Source organism: Equus caballus, chromosome 5, assembly GCF_041296265.1.
Source record: "Equus caballus isolate H_3958 breed thoroughbred chromosome 5, TB-T2T, whole genome shotgun sequence".
Classification (NCBI taxonomy): Eukaryota; Metazoa; Chordata; class Mammalia; order Perissodactyla; family Equidae; genus Equus; species Equus caballus.
The window spans coordinates 80,471,977-80,487,005 of NC_091688.1; the positions used below are offsets into that span (position 1 = coordinate 80,471,977).

The following is a 15,029-nucleotide window of genomic DNA, read 5'->3' on the forward strand; positions in this document are numbered from 1 at the left end:
ATCTCCACATTTTTGTGGCTTTTCTGGTTTTCTTTCTGTAGTTGATTTCCAGTTTCATACCTTTGTGGTCAGAAAAGATGCACGGTATTATTTTGATCTTCTTAAATTTATTGAGACTTGTTTTGGGGCCTAATATGTGATCAATCCTGGAGAATGTTCCATGGGCATTTGAAAAGAATATGTATTCTGCGGTTTTTGGATGGAATGTTCTGTATATATCTATTAAGTCCATCTGGTCTAATGTGTCCTTTAAGGCGAGTGTTTCCTTATTGATGTTCTGTTTGGATGATCTATCCATTGGTGTAAGTGGAGTGTTAAAGTCCCCTACTGTTATTGTGTTACTGTCTATTTCTCCTCTTATGTCTGTTAATAATTGCTTTATATATTTAGGTGTTCCTATGTTGGGTGCATAGATATTTACAAGTGTTATATTTTCTTGTTGGATTGTTCCCTTTATCATTATGTAGTGCCCGTCTTTGTCTCTTACTACAGTTTTTGATTTAAAGTCTATTTTGTCTGATATAAGTATTGCTACCCCTGCTTTCTTTTCTTTGCCATTTGCATGGAATATCTTTTTCCATCCTTTCACTTTCAGTTTGTGAGTGTCTGTAGGTCTGAAGTGTGTCTGTATGCAGCATATACATGGATCTTGTTTTTTTATCCAGTTGGCCACCCTATGGCCTTTGATTGGAGCATTTAGTCCATTGACCTTTAAAGTAGCTATTGATAAATATGTATTTATTGCCATTTTGTCACTTTTTCTTTTCTTTGGGTGTTTTAGTAGTTCTTCTTAGTTCCTTTCTTTTTCTCTTGCTCTCTTCACTTGTGGTTTGATGGCTATCTTTAGTAATATGTTTGATTTCTTTTGTCTTACTTTTTTCCTGCTTGTTATAGGTTTCTGGTTTGTGGTTACCATGAGGATCCTGTGTAACATACTATGCATATAACAGTCTATATTGAGTAGATAGACTCTTTAGCTTGACCTCTTTCTAAAAGCTCTACTTTTTCACTCCCCTCCTCCCACATTATATGTTTTTCACATCATATACAGTCTTTTGTTTAGTGTGTGTCTATCCATTACCCTCTTATCATTGAAATAGATGATTTTAGTACATTTGTCTTTTAACCTCCATATTATCTTCACAGGTAGTTGATCTGCTGCCTTTACTATACTTTTACCTTACAAGTGATTTTATTGCCTGTTTTTTCTTGTTATTGTTTTGGGTTTTTTTGATGATTTTTTTCTTTTATCTCTATTTGTGGTCATTGCTTTCCCACTTAAATAAGTCCCTTCAGCATTCCTTGTAGAACTGGTTTCTTGGTGATAAACTCCTTTAATTTTTGCTTGTCTGGGAAGCTCTTTATCTCTCCTTCCATTCTGAATGACAGCCTTGATCGATAGAGTATTCTTGGTTGTAGGTTTTTTCCTTTTAGCACTTCAAATATGTCGTGCCATTCTCTTCTCGCCTGTAGGGTCTCGGCTGAGAAGTCTGCTGACAGCCTGATGGGCTTCCCTTTATATGTCACTTGTGGCTTTTCTCTTGCTGCTTTTAGGAATCTCTCTTTGTCTTTAATTTTAGGCATTTTGATTATAATATGTCTTGGTGTGGGCCTCTTTGGGCTTCTCTTGTTTGGAGCTCTCTGTGCTTCCTGAACTTGGATGTCTATTTCCTTCCTCAGGTGAGGAAAATTTTCCTCTATTATTTCGAGAAATAAATTTTCTGCCCCTTTGTCTCTCTTTTCACCTTCTGGGACCCCTATAATCCAAATGTTAGCATGCTTGATATTGTCCCAGAGTTCCCTAACACTGTTCTCATTCTGTCTAACTCTTTTTTCTCTTCTGTTCTGCTTGGGTGATTTCCTCTAATCATTCATCTAGCTCGCTGATCCATTCTTCTGCTTCCCTACTCTGCTATTGAGTCGCTCTAGTGAATTTCTAGTGAATTTTGAGTATTGTATTCTTCATTTCTGATTGGTTCTTTTTTATATCTTCCAATTCTTTGCTGATGTGCTCACTGTGTTCATCCATTCTTCTCTGCATATCTGTGAGCATCCTCATCATATTTTGTTTGAATTCTTTGTCAAGGAGGTCGCTAGTTTCTGTTTCACTTAGTTCTTTTTCTGGTGTTTTGTAGTGTTCCTTGCTTGGAAAGTATTCCTTTGCCTCCTCATTATGGCTCTTTCTCTGTGATATTTTCTTTGTACTAGGTGAGTCGGCTATGTCTCCTGATCTTGGAGAAGTGGCCTTATGTATGAGATGCCTTATGGGGCCCAGCAGTGTGCTTCCCTCTCATCACCAGACCATAAGAACCAGGAGTGACCCCTTTGTGGGCTACTTGTGTTCTTCTGCTGTGGCAGGGTTGCTCACACTGCCGGTACCCAGGGAGTCTGATCTTCCCTTCCCTGGCCAGCTATTTGTAAATCCAGTTTGCAGGGGCCTCAGCACTGTTGGCTACAAAATCTATTAGCACACTCTTATTGCAATTGTCCTCTTAATTGGGTTGGTACCCAGTGTAGCTGGTTGCTAGGCTCATGGGCGTACAGTTGTGATAGGCCTGAGGCCAACAAGGCTGATGTCAGTTCTCTTAGGAGTGCAGCTGAGTGGGGCTAGCCCTTGGCATGGAGGCACTCAGTTGTTTCAGGCTTTGGAAGGTGGGGCTGATCCTTTTTATGGCTATTTGTGAAGCACAAGTCTTCTGCCGCTGATAAGCCTCACCCCCAACTGGACCACATACACTGTCAACACAGTTCTGGTCCGTGCACACTTCTCAACCCCATGGAGCGTACCCCAACGCCACACTGTAGAGGCCCCCACCCCTGCCCCAATGCCCCCCACAGTTCACCTGGTCCTCCCACAAGCCCTGCCCCACAGAGGCAGACACCCTTGCCTGCCTATAGAGGATCAAGGCACTCAGTCAATGCAGGCCAAAAAGTAGCCTGAGGGCTTGCTGTTAGGTGGGGCCAGTTTCTAGGGCGGGTTGCCTGCCCTGGCTGAACTGGATTAAATCTGTGCTCAAGTGGGTGTGGCAGACCCCTGGGCTAACAGCCCAAGGGATGCACCTCAATGGCCCGCACCGGTGTCCGGTGTCCTATCAGCACCCCTGGACCAGCTCAGAACAACGGCCCCCACCAATGTCTCAGTCTCCAGAGAGGATCCTCCTCTCACCAGGTCTCCCCAGAGCCCACCAGGTGAGTCTTGTTTCACCATAGGACAGTCAGCCTTCTCTCTGGTGATTTTAGGTTGCTGCAATGAATGAGTTTGTGCGTGGGCCCTTTAAGACCCGGATCTTTTCTGCTTTCGGCCAATAGCTTTTCTGGGGTGTCCTTGCTGCAGTTAATAGCCAGCAAAGCCAGACAGTAAGACCTCCCTCTCACTTGGGCTGAGTCTGAAGGATGGTTATAGCAGTATTGCCCCCGCTCCGGACCTCACTCCTCCAGGGAGGGCCGCGTACCTTAGGGTGGCTCCCGCCTGGCCAGCTGAGAAGCTCCGCTGCTCCCAAAGGTGGCTTTTTTCCTCTCCTGCCGGAGTTACTGCCTCTTCTGCTTTCCTCAGGACTGTCCCTTGTCATGGGGGTTCTTTTTATCCAGATTTCAGTTTTCAATCCAGGGTGATTCTTCCCAAAATTGTTGTACCCTGGTTGTGTTCGTGGGAGGAGGTGAGTTCAACGTCTGCTCACAGCGCCATCTCGATGAGATCCCAAGCTTTTAGTTTTAATGTAGTTCAACTTATCAGTTCTTTCTTTCATGGATCGCACCTTTGGTATTACATCTAAAAAGCCATCACCATACACAAGGTCACCTAGAGTTTCTCTGTATTATCTCATATGAGTTTTATAGTTTTGTGTTTTACATTTAGGACAATGGTACATTTTGAGACAATTTTTGTGAAGGGTGTAAGATCTTTGTCTAGACTCATATTTTTTTGTATATGGATATCCCACTGTTACAGCACAATTTCTTGAATAAACTCTCTTTGCTCCATTGTATTGCCTTTGCCCTTTGTCAAAGATCAGTTGACTATGTTTATATGGGTTTAATCCTGAGATTTCCTCCATTCCATTGGCCTATTTGCCCATTCTTTCTCCACTATAACACTGTTTGTATTGCTTTAGCTTTACAGTAAGTATTGGAGTCCAGTAGTGTGAGTCCTCTGACTTTGTTGTCTTTCAATATTGTGTGGACTATTCTGCGTCTTTTGCCTCTCCATATAAACTTTGGAATCGATTTGTCAATATCCACAAAATAACTGGCTAGCATTCTGATTGGGATTGCATTGACTCTATAGATCAATATGGAAAGAACTAACATCTTGACAATATTGGGTCATACCATGCATGAACAGAAATATTGCTCCACTTATTTAGATTTTCTGTGATTTTACTCATCATAGTTTTATAGTTTTCCTCGTACAGACCTTGTACATATTTTGTTAGATTTATACCTAAATATTTCATTTTGAGGAGTGGTAATGTAAATGATATTGTGATTTTAACTTCAAATTCCACATTTCACTGCAGGTATTTAGGAAAGCAATTGACTTCTGTATGTTAGCCTTGCATCCTGCAACCTTGATATAATCACTAATTAGTTCCAAGAGATTTTGCTTGTTTGTTTTTTCTTTTTTGGTCATTTCTCAAAAGTAAGAATGATGTTAGCTGTAGTTTTTTTGTAGATATTCTTTATCAAGTTGAGGAAGTTCCCAGTATTCCCAGTGTCTTTCAAGGAATTGTTCCATTTCATCTAGGTTACCAAACTTGTGGGCATAGCGTTGTTCATATTATCTCTTGATTATCTTTTTCATGTCCATGGTATCTGTACGTTGTTCTTTCTTTAATTTCTGATATTTGTAATTTGCATCATCTCTTTTTTTTCTTGCTAGCCTGGCCAGAGGTTTACTGATTTTATCAATCTTTTCAAAGAACCAGCTTTTAGTTTTATTGATTTTTCTATTGATTTCTTGTTTGCCATTTTATGAATTTCTACTCTAATTTTAATTATTTCTTTTCTTCTGCTTACTTTGAATTTAATTTGCTCTTCTCTTTCTAGCTTCCTAATATAGAAGCTTAGATTATTGATTTTAGATCTTTCTTATTTTCTAATATATACATTCAATGCTATAAAGATCTCTTTAAGAGCTGCTTTAACTACATTCCACAAATTTTGGTAAGTGGGTTTTCATTTTCATTACTTCAAAATATTTTTTAATTTCTCTTGAGATTTCTTTAATCTGTCTGTTATTTAGAAGTGTGTTGTTTAATCTCCAAGTATTTGAGAGTTTTCCAGCTACATTTTTATTATAGATTTCTAGTTTATTCCATTGTGATCTGATAAGAGATATTGTACAATTTCTATTTTTAATTTGGTAAAGTATGGTGGTTTGTGACCCAGAATGTGGTCTATCTTAGTGTGTGTTTCAGGTAAGCTTCAGAAGAATGTATATTCTGGTGATGCTGGATGGAGTAGTCCATAGATATCAATTACATACAGTTGGCTGATGATGTTCTTGATTTCTACTATGTCCTTACTGATTTTCTCCCTGCTGTATCTGTCCATTTCTGACAGGGAGGTTTTGAAATCTCCAACTATAATAGCAGATTCATCTACTTCTCTCTGCAGTTCTGTCAGCTTGTGACTCACATATTTTGACACTCTGTAGTTAGGCATATACATATGAAGGATTGTTATATTTTCTTGGAGAATTGACCCTTTTATCCCTATGTAATTTCCCTCTTTGTCCATGATCATTTTCCTTGTTCTGAAGTCTATTGTGTCTGAAATTAATAGAGCTTCTCCAGCTTTCTTTTGTTTAGTGTTGGTCTGGTATATCATTCTCCATACCTTTGCTTTTGATCTATATGTGTTTTTATATTCAAAATAGGTTTCTTGTACACAACATAGAATTGAATTTCATATTTTTAATCTGCTCTGACAATCTCTTTTAATTGGTGCATTTAGACCATTGACATGTCAAGTGATTACAGATATAATTGGATTCAGATTGACCATATTGGTTACTGTTCCTTAGGGCCTGTGTAGTTTGTTCCTATTTTGTTTTCCACTCTTCTCCTGCCATTTGTACCTTTAATTATGAATTTCCTATAATTCCATTTTCTCTCTTTTCTTAGTAAAGCAATTATACTTATTTTTTTTTTAACTTTTTTTAAGTGTTTGCTCTAGAGATTGCAATGTACATTTACAATCCATCCTTGTCTTCTGTCAAATAACACTATATTACTTCACAATTAGTGCAAGCACCTTATAATACCAAAATATTCCTATTTCTTCCCTCTGGTCTCCTATACCATTGCTGTAATTCATTTTACTTGTACATAAGCTATATTCTTCAAATACATCAATGCTATTTTTATTTTGAATAAACTGTTATATGTCAGATCAATTTAGAATAAAAAAATGGACATTTTTATTTTGTTTTCACTTATTCTTTCTCCAAAGCTCTTCCTTTCTTTATGTAGATCCAAATTTCTGATGCATCATTTTCCTTCTCTGAAGAACATCTTTTGGGGCCAGCCCCATGGCTGAGTGGTTAAGTTCGAATGCTCTCCTTTGGTGGCCCAGGGTTTCACTGGTTCAGATCCTGGACGCAGACATGGCACTGCTTTTTAGGCCACATTGAGGTGGTGTCCCACATGCCACAACTAGAGGGACCCACAACTAAAATATACAAGTAGGTACTTGGGGGATTTGGGGAGGGAAAGCAGAAAAAATAAAATAAAATAAGAGCTTCTTTTAGCATTTCTTGCAAGGCAGGACTACTGGTAACAAATTCCCTCAATTTTTTCTTAGAAGTATTTGTTTCTCTTTTATTTTAAAAGATAATTTCACTGGGTACAGAATTCTAAGTTGACAAATTTTTCTTTCTTTCAACACTTTAAATATTTCACTCCATTCTCTTCTTGCTTGCATGCTTTTAAAAGAAAAATCTGATGTAATTCTTACTCCTGTGCTTCTATAGGTGAAGTATTTTCTCCCTCTGGCTTCTTTCAAGATTTTCTCTTTGTCTTTGATTTTCTGCAATTTGAATATGACGTGCTTGTCAATTTCAGAAGTTTCTGTTGACACTTCAAGCTCACTGAGTCCTTCCCAGCCGTGTTTGTCTGATTGATGAACCCATCAAAGGCATTTTTCATTCTGTTATGGCATTTTTTGTTTCTAGTATTCCCTTCTGATTCTTAGAGTTTCCATCTCCTTACATTACCCATTTATTCTTTCACGTTGTCCCTTTTTAACATTAGAGCTCTTAGCACATTAACCATAGTTGTTCTAAATTTCCCATCTGACTATTTCAAAATTTCTGCCATATCTGAGTCTGCTTCTAATGCTTGATTTGTCTCTTCAGACTATGGATTTGTCTTTTGATATGCCTTTTAATTTTTTGTTGAAAGCTGACATGACTTATTAGGTTAAAGGAACTGAGGTAAGTAGGCCTTTAGTGTGAGGTTTTATGTTTTCTGGCTAGGAGTCAGCCTGTGTTTACTGCATACTGTAGCTGTGGTGTCAGGGGCTAACATTACCTCTACTGGTCTTGTTTTTGTCTCCCTGTTGTCTTTTGGTTTCCCTATAGAACCTTTCTGCTATCATCTGAATGTTTGTGCCCCCACAATATTTATATATTGAAAATCTAATGTCCAATGTGATGGTATTTGGAGGTTAGGCATATAGGAAGTGGTTAGTCCATGAGTGTGGAACCCTCAAGAAGAGTTCAGTGTCCTCATAAATTAAGTCCAAGAGAGCTCCCTTGCACCTTCACCATGTGAGGAAGCAAGAAGTCAGTAGTCTGCAACCCAGAAGAGAATTTTCACCAGAACCCAAGCATGCTAACACCCTGACCTCAGGCTTCCAGCCTCCAGAACTGTGAGAAATAAATTTCTGTTGTTTATAGGCTACCTAATCTGTGATATTTTGTTATAGCAGCCTGAATGGACTAAGACACCTTAAACAGAGTCTGAGTCTTACAGTTATTTTAGCTGTAATCCCCCGTTAATATACAGGAGTCCTATTGATGTAGTGGTAAGGTGTGGGGAGGGGACATGTCCTATAGTCCTATGATTAAGTCTCAGTCTTTGAGTGAACCAGAGCTGAGCATTTCCTTTCCCCAACATTGAAGATTGGTGGGGAATGTGGGGAGACTGGAGCTGGATAACTCCCTTCCCCCAGGTTGGTTAGACTTTTGTAAAACCCAAGGTAGTTTGGGTCTGCTAAAATAGTTTCCCTTGAAGGTAGGCTTTGTTAAGGAGAACAGAGAGCATTGCACATATTTTTAAATGGTTACATTTTCCCTCCCCCTGTGAGAAGCATTAGGAAATTTTTCTCCAGTCTTTTCAGTGAGAACAGAGTGGTCTCCTAGAATTAAAAATCAAGAAAATATCGAGGTTCAGCTGGGACTGCCATTCCCCATGTTTTTAACTCTCAAGTTAGTCCACATTGAGCCTCCAGCAATTTATTGATTACAGTTAGAATGTTCCTACCACTACCAGCTCCAGGTGTGGATTCTACTCCTGGTAAACTGTGATTTTCTCTATCTATCTATCTAGTCTTTTAGATTGAGGGAGAGCAGTTTACCCTATGACCTCAGTTCTCTGATGTATCTGTGAAGAGTTGATTTCAGGCTGTTCAGCTGTTTTCTTGTTGTAAAGATGGGAATAATGCCTTCCAAACTCTTTAAATGTCAAAGCAAAAACTGCTTGCATCTAAATTCATAACTGATGTAAGCTTTTATTTGTTGTTTACTGTTTTAGTCATATTTTGGTATCAAATATTTCCAAGTCTCAGGTAATTAATTAATCACCTTATTTTTTGCACTCTATAAAGAGTTTGGCTAACACTGAAATTATTGTTATTGAATGCTTGTAGAAATAACAGTTGAAACATCTAGGCTATGAGATTTCTTAAAACAAAAATCTCACTAATTAATTTTTTTATTGCAGTAACATTGGATTATAACATTATATAGCTTTCAGATGTACATTGTAATATATTTTGACTTCTGTGTAGATTACATCATGTTCACCACCCAAAAACTAATTATAGTCCATCACCTCACGTGTGTGTCAGATCACCCCTTTTGCCCTCCCCCGCTTTCCCTATGCTAACCACCAATCCAATCTCCATTGCTATGTGTTTGCTTGTCATTGTTTTTATCTTCTACTTATGAGTGAGATCATATGGTATTTGACTTTCTCCCTCTGACTAATTTCACTCAGCATAATACCCTCAAGGTCCATCCATGCTGTCACAAATGACTGGATTTTATCATTTCTTATGGCTGAGTAGTATTCCATTACATATATATACCACATCTTCTTTATCCATTCGTCTCTTAATGGGCACATAGGTTGCTTCCAAGTCTTGGCTATTGGGAATAATGCTGCGATGAACATAGGGGTGTATGTATCTTTATGCATTTGTGTTTTCAAGTTCTTTGGATAAATACCCAGCAGTGGAGTGTCTGGATCATATGGTAGATCTATTCTTAATTTTCTGAGGAAACTCCATACTGCTTTCCATAGTGGCTGCACCCGTTTGCGCTCCCACCAGCAGTGTACGAGGGTTCCCTTCTCTCCACATCCTCTCCAACACTTGTTCCTTCCTGTCTTGTTAATTATAGCCATTCTGACCAGAGTGAGGTGATGCCTCATTGTAGTTTTGATTTGCATTTCCCTGATAGCTAATGATGTTGAGCTTCTTTTCATATGCCTGTTGGCCATCCATATATCTTCTTTGGAGAAATCTCTGTTCAGTTATTTTGCCCATTTTTTACTTGGGTTGTTGGGTTTTTTGTTGTTGAGATGTATGGGTTCTTTATATGATCAAAGTCAATTATCATGATAAACTACTAGTATGTTGAAAACTTCCTGTGCCTGATGCTCTATTAGCCCAAGATGCCCAGAGGGAACAGGTGGCAGCTATAACTTTAGGTTTAGTGGCACACTGAGAATGCCCTCACATGGAAACACTCCTCTCTGGGAACTAGGATCTCCAGAACCACAAGCCTAGATTCTCAAGTTCGGGGAGCATAAATTCCCCCAAAGAAGTTGCTTGAGTGAATATCGAGTGGGAACACCAGTCTTTCGGGCCTTGGTCTCCAAACCCATGTATTATGCCTGTGGGTACACAGCACCCTATAATGCCTGTAGGTTTAAGCTATTTACTCCATCTTGAACAATGATGTTCCATCCTCTCAAAGGGTTATGGTTAAACTGGCTTCTCATTTGCATCTGTAAGAGTATGTCCCATTGTTCTATTGGGTAAGAATATTTTAAATTGTATGAGATTGATATGGACCCTGATATCAGTTTCCCTACATTAAACCCAGCATATATGGGCTTAAAACCAAAACATTCTTTCCCTGCTTACTCCCTGGCTTCCTGGCTCCAGAATCCACTATCCTCCATGGAGACAGACACTACTAAGGACAAGTATCTAGCTTCATTATCTTCTCCCCACAAAGAGATACAGGCTGGTGGGAAAGCTGCTGACCAGCAAGGTCCCGGGTTCCCTCTTTTCTGCAAGTTGCCTCAAGGCCAAACACAGACTGGTGGGAAAGCTCTGACTAGCAAGGCCATATGCTCCCCCTCCCCTACTAAAACCCCAAATAAAAACCCGTCCTTTTAGCTTTTCAGGGAGTTTGGGATTTCAGCATTAGCTGCCCTCTCTCCTTGCTCAGTACTGTACAATAATAAAATTCCTACTTTCTTCCACTACACCTGGTGTCAGAGATTGGCTTGCTGCGCAACGGGCGAGTGAACTCACTTCAAGTTTGATATCAATATGTCGAAACTGAAGAACTGAGAACCAATGGAAATCATGGTCACATGAGTTTTAAGCTCACTCTGTATTGTGTAAATGGCCAAACCCATCCCCAAGAATTGAGAAAACCTTCATCTTGGGAGGTATATGTTGATGTTGTGCTGTTGTCCTAGTAGACAGCACAAACAAGGAGATAACTGAAGAGCTATAGGTTTAAAAGGAGATTTATATGTTTGCTGCAAATTTAGCTGCACTAGCAAGGACTTCCCCTTGTTTTCTTATCGTTGTAAAATACTAGGCAAATGCAAAGGACACGAAATAGGAAATAGAAGTCAGCTGAGTGTATTGAAGACTTGGGAGTACTTTGAAAAAGAGAAAGTTTGGACTAATCAGAGTGGGTCCCTGTCAGGTCATGGCTGCAATTTCCATTCCCCTTACATTCAAGTAAGAACCAAGACCAAGAGGTAGCAGCATAATTCATAGATGTCTAAATCACTTGTCATGCAGGAACTAGGCGGGCTAGTATTATGTAGTCTAAGATTTCTTCTATACTCATAAAATTGTAACATGATTATTAGACTCCAATATTCTTAAAGGTTAGTGGAGGCGAGTGAGAAGGTACATACTCCTGGTGAAGTATCTGTAGATCCAAGAAAATTAGAGGACCCACCAGCACTGAATGAGACCTCCATTACAATGGATGAACACACACACTTAGATCTGCCCGTTTGTGTTAGATCCTGCTGTCTCCTTCAGTATAGCTCTAATGGACACCTCCTTCAAACCCAACAATATTAAAGTCTGTGAACTTTGATTACATGAACTCTCTGATACTCCAAAAATGGTAGAAGGAAACATTAAACCAGGAATAACTTTTTCCGCTTTATAAATGAGATCTGGAAAAGGTTTTACTTGAACACTATCGGTTCAACAGTGAGACCTGACATCAAAGTAACAAAGTAAACATTCCTCAACTTAAAATGGACCTCCCCTGACAAGTGTTAGAAATGTGTAAATGAGATATGTGTGTGTGTGTGTGTGTTCACCACACCGAATCAGATGCAGAAAACTGTGATTTCAGCTTTCCCTTTAAGCCTTATGTTCCAAGTTACACAGGACTAAATGAGAGTGTGCTTTTCTCAGGTGACACACCTCCACTCCAGCTTGTGAGCAAGATGACACATTTATTACAGCCAAATCAGCAAGCAAGGTAAGTTGTCTCAACATTTTCTGTAGTTCTGAATGCCTGTTCTTTTATCTTGTTTATTTCTATGCCCACCAATATCCAAGGTGCTTTTAGTTTTGCCCTGTTTTTCCCATTTTGTCACAGTGCCTACTCTCTCTGATCCTAGAATTCCCCAAGCCTGTGAATCTTATCCCCAGAGTGTCATTATTCCTTTGTACCCTCATTTTTCTCAGCTGAAGAATTGCACTCAACAGACTTCTGAACTGATCAAGTGCTTCAGGTTTGAGCTTCTTAGAATACTGGTCCATCCACAGCTGTGGTCTTTCGCTAAACTCTGAGTAGCAGGATGTTAAAATGAGAGTCTTCTTCTCAGAATTTTCACCAGATACAAAGCTGAGCATGCTAGGTGACAAATAAGCACAACTTCTAAGACAAGATGCTAAAGCATTTTTTCTGGAGCTGAATTAATAGAAAAGGAGAAAACTTCATTTCAGTTAAATCAAGCCTCATTGGCTGCCATCACTTTAGGAACTCATTTTAATCTTTCTTCCTTTTCCAATATTATACTTTTGTGAATTAGACTTATAGAATATAATTTTAAAAAGTATTTTTCCTGAAGCAATTACAAACCACAGAAACTGGAAGTTAGACTCCAAATTACTTTCCCCCATTATAAATAATAATATATATCATGTTTCAGAGCCAAACATATCTAAGTAGCCTTACATTCTTCATCTCGAGACTCGCATCTTAATACTCTCATTGACAACAACAAAAAATTAATGAAAACGAAAGAGAGAAGAACACGAAAGCCAGACTGAGAGTGAGAGCAAGAGCAAGAGAAAGAAAAAATTCCTGGATCCAGGTGATTTCCTGGATCCAGTTAACTGAGAAAGGACAACCTTTATTTCGTCTTAGGTTTTATGCCCACCCTTCCCTTAAATCAATCTCTTTGGCTCAGGAATTATGAGGCAATGATAATTTTCCAACATGGGTTCAAGTCTTCAATTTGCAAAATTTAATATCAGGATTTTACCAAACTCTGTTCCTGATATGGTTGCACGTACTTTTAAAATTATAATGTACCTTTCAGCTGTAAATATTGTATCATTCTATTTCACAAGATAAGTTAATAGCAATGTAGCTAAAGATTATATTTACCTAGCTGCTCTTGCTCTACATATGGCAATGTGATTACTTTTGCATGTGGAATATATGCCAAAGCACTTGCCATTTGTGACCCTTGGCCACGGAACTTTGAGATTATACTCCACCTCTCCTTCCTTTCCTTGACTACTCTCTGAATCATAGTTGTGGCAGCAGTCAAACTTTTACCTTGCAGGTAATCCTAATGCCTTAAAAGATACAGAACTGGGGTCCAGCCGGGTGACATCGTGGTTAAGTTTGGCACATTCTGCTTCAGCAGCCCAGGGTTCATTGGTTCAGATCCCCAGTGTGGACTTACACCACTCATCAAGCCATGCTGTGGCAGCAACCCACATACAAAAAAATAGAGGAAGATTGCCAGGGATGTTAGCTCAGGGCCAGTCTTCCTCAAGCAAAAAGAGGAAGATTGGCAACAGATGTTAGCTCAGGGCCAACCTTCCTCACACACACACACACACACACACACACACATACAAAGATACAGAACAATAGGATGGAAGGAATCTCAATCACTAAATGATTCTGAGAGCAATGCTTCCCTTCAGGCCTAGAGGGCTGGGACTGCAACATGCCTTCCAAGTTGAGCATATCTCCTAGAAGATCCTGTCTCCAGATCTCTATCTGGGGATCTCCTGTCTTTCCCATTTTATCCTCTCTCCCCTCCTGCCATCAATGGAACTCAAGCACAGCTCTGTACACACCTCATCACCTTCAAGAATCTACTTGTACAAGAAGTCCAGGACCCAGGTCCCAACTGATCTTTCAAACTCATCCTCAATCAGCTTGTTATGCTGGCCACAGTGGACACTGGCTGATTCCTAGTAGTTACTTTCTATCATTGGGTATTTACTTATTCCCTTCCTTTGCTCTAAAATACATTTATTCCAATCTCTTCTTGCTAAAATATGAGTCATTCCAGCAGTAATGGCACATCCTCTGTGAAGACATGTAGAAATATTCCAAATATAATTAGTTCCATTACTAGCTATATCAAGCACTTTGATGTTTAATAAGTACTTTCTTTGCACCATTATTTGACAAGCATCACTTCTCTCTTTACGTTTTATTATTTTCTCCTCTATGATACAGATTCACCAAGAGTGACAACTCAGATATCTTTAAATATCCAACATTAATGATTCCCATATTTGCATTCCAATACCAGTAAAATACACTCCCAAGTATCACTGGAAAAAATTTTAAAGACAAATAAAGACATTTTTTAAACTAATGAGCTCATTTCACAATAATTTCATGCAGAGTACATTTTGATACTTAAAATTGGGAAGGACAGGATATAAATTCACTGAAAGACAATTTTCTGATGAAAATATGATTGGTAGATTCACATCACATATCAAAGGAAAAAAGAGGATTAAAATTTTTCGAAATGAAATTTTATTTTTTGATGTCTTATTTTACGTAACAGCCTCCTCCTCCTCCCCCTTCTTCTTCTTTTGAGGAAGATTGGCCCTGAGCTAACACCTGTGCCAGTCTTCCTCTGTTTTCTATGTAGGATGCTGGCACAGCACGGCTTGAAGAACAGTGCTGGATCTGCATCAGGGAACCAAACCCCTAAATCCCAGCCCCCGAAGCGGAGCTCAGGAACCTAACCACCACACCACTGGCCCCAACAGTTTTCTTTTTTATAAGTTAGATATTAGAAATTTGTTTTGATAGTGCTGTAAAAATTGAGCCTAACATCTGTTTTTTCTGTTTATCACTGCTGTTGTCAAAGAGCTCGTTTCACAGAAATGTATTGGCCAAAATGGAACTGACACTCTTAATTAATTGACTCAATTTTGTTCTCTTAGCTTAATATAATGGAATGCAATTTTTAAAAGTGAGTTAAAATTTCCCTGATATAGAATTCAAACATGTGACAGAATTTTTGCTCATACTGAAATTC

At 39.0% G+C, this 15,029-nt stretch overlaps 1 protein-coding gene across 1 annotated transcript in view; it reads left to right on the forward strand.

Moving 5' to 3' along the window:
* The first annotated feature begins 11,907 nt into the window (after positions 1-11,907).
* Positions 11,908-15,029, forward strand: part of LOC100061885 (guanylate-binding protein 7) — a 28,069-nt gene continuing 24,947 nt past the window's right edge. The window contains exon 1 of the mRNA XM_070267324.1: positions 11,908-11,977. The gene's annotated coding sequence lies outside the window, so the exon portion shown is untranslated. The remainder of the gene's footprint in view (positions 11,978-15,029) is intronic.